Source organism: Octopus bimaculoides, chromosome 21, assembly GCF_001194135.2.
Source record: "Octopus bimaculoides isolate UCB-OBI-ISO-001 chromosome 21, ASM119413v2, whole genome shotgun sequence".
In the NCBI taxonomy this organism is placed as follows: domain Eukaryota; kingdom Metazoa; phylum Mollusca; class Cephalopoda; order Octopoda; family Octopodidae; genus Octopus; species Octopus bimaculoides.
In genome coordinates this window covers 14,072,469-14,074,771 of record NC_069001.1, presented here as the reverse complement: position 1 = coordinate 14,074,771, position 2,303 = coordinate 14,072,469, and the positions used below count along the sequence as shown (strand labels likewise).

General features: G+C 32.7%; 1 protein-coding gene across 4 annotated transcripts in view; it reads left to right on the top strand.

The window, feature by feature from the left end:
• The window catches only part of LOC106869885 (glutathione gamma-glutamylcysteinyltransferase), a 10,708-nt gene that overhangs the window by 905 nt on the left and 7,500 nt on the right, over nt 1-2,303 (top strand). Inside the window, exon 2 of one of the 4 annotated variants that reach the window (XM_052975387.1) lies at nt 743-822. The exons of 2 other annotated variants lie outside the window; for them this stretch is intronic. The gene's annotated coding sequence lies outside the window, so the exon portion shown is untranslated. Of the gene's footprint in view, nt 1-742; nt 823-910; nt 1,009-2,303 lie in introns of those variants that run through there. One more of the 4 variants, XM_052975388.1, reaches the window with a different exon arrangement.

Sequence of the window (2,303 nt, the reverse complement as noted above, 5' to 3'; positions counted from 1 at the left end):
CATGCTGGGGCACCACCTTGAAGGGTTTAGTCGAACGAATTGACTCTAGTACTTTTTTTTTTTTTTTGGTAAAGCCTAATACTTATTCTATCAGTTTCTATTGACGAACTGCTAAGTCAAGTGTGGTGGTTGGAAAAACACATACAAAGACATGTATTCTTTTTTCTTAATTTTTTTAAAAATCTGAACCGCTAACTTACGAGGGCGTAAACAAACCAACACCGGTTGTCAAGCGGTAGTAGGTGGACAATGCGCGCGCACACATATATTTGCCTTCTACTCACCACATTGATTCTGAACGAGTAGATCAAAACGTGACCATTCCATTTATTTGTTGTTTTCCTTTTTCTTTTCTTTTCCCTCCTTATCTTTGTTTTCTGAAAACTCTTATATGTGATTTCAGTGATATCTGGCTGCTATTTCAAGCAGACAGGTAGAGGTTTGTGTTTTTTCTTTGCACTCGCGTTGCACTTTCCCATTAAAATCAAGACTTTAGGACTTTGTACGTGAAGTAAAAGCAAAATTGTAATTCAACACATTTTAAACTTATCTTAATCTACAAATATAATTTAAATAACAAAAATTCGTCAAGCATTTAACTTTTTTATTCAATAAATGAAGCCAAGCCTATAAATAGCTAGAATACATATTTTTAGCCTATAAACACAAAAATATTTAAACGAGGAAAAATTGCTGTCATTCAACTACATATTCTTAATAATTTTTTTCTTTCAATCATTAGACTGCGGCCATGCTGGGGCACTGCCTTGAAGAATTTTAGTAGAACGAATTGACCCCAGCACTTATCATTATTATTATTTGGTAAAGCCTAGTACTTATTCTATCGGTTTCTTTTTGTCGAACTGCTAGGTTGTCAAGTGTGGTGGGGAAAAACACATACACACACATATTTATATATATATTACAGAAGCACAATTAAAGGTCACAAACTTCATCCATTACCAAAACAAAGAAAATTAAACATTAAATTTAATACTCAACTGCAAGGTAACTATATAAACTGCAGTTTATATATATTTATTTATTATAATAATAAGATGAGAAAATAGAGAGGTAATTAATAAATTATTATTTATCAATTAAAAAATCGACAGACATCTCTTACAGCTGTTTCAATTCCAGACCTTTCAGAAAATTAATTAATTAAATTAAAAATTATTTGAAAGTTGAATCTCTTCGTTGAATAATTTTTAATTTCTTTAATTTTCTGAGAGTCGGAATTAAAACAGTTGTAAAGGATGTTTGTCAATTTTTTAATTAATAAATAATTTATTAATTACATCTCTATTTTCTCATCTTATTATATATATGTGTGTGTGTGCGTGTGCAAAGGTGATGCATTAGATACGAATAATTACAGAGGTATCAAGTTGCTGGATCAGGTACTGAAAGATCTATCTTTCTATCGATCAATCTATCTATCTATTTATTTTTCTATCTGTCTGTCTATCTTTCTCTCTATCTGTCTATCTATCTATCTACTACTTACCAACATATCTATTAACAGATGGAGAGGTAGGTGTTACATTCATTAACAATACCCTGCTACATCAACCATCACTAACTGTGTTACCTCTACTCTCCACACCTCTTGTTCAACTCAGAGACAGGTGAGTGTGACCTCTAAGTATGTCACTTGCTGACTGAAGATATTATAAGATAACAATGGAAACATGTCAAGGAGGCCAAAAGTTTTGCTATATAGTATTAGTCTTTCTTTGGTGTCTTACAATCTAATTATATGTATGTGGGGGTGTGTGTATGTATGTATTTAAAAAAACAGTTAAGAGGCTTCACATGAATCAAAAAGAAAATACTTTCATATTTTTATCATGGGAACTATTTACATTTTCCTTTTGTCCATGATAAACATCTCAAAGCATTTTCTTGTGGCTGTATGGTAAGAAGTAATTCACTTTGAATTGTTACCACCTAATGCAACAATCAATGCTCAAGTCTACTGTCAGCAATTAGAGCATTTGAACCAAGCTTTGAAAAAAAAAAAAGATCCGCTTTAGTGAATCAAAAAGGAGTGATGTTTCATCAGGACAATGCGCGACCCCACACTGCAAAGATCACATCACAGAAGATGGAAGAGCCTGGTTGGGAAAAAATTCCTCATCCACCTTATTCTCCCGACCTTGCTCCTTCGGACTACCATTTGTTTCATAATTTACAGAATCATTTGAGGGACATAACTTTCTCAAGCCAGGAGAAGGTCGAAACTGATATTTCAGAGTTCTTCGCTTTGAAACCAAAAGACTTTTACATTGATGGGAGTA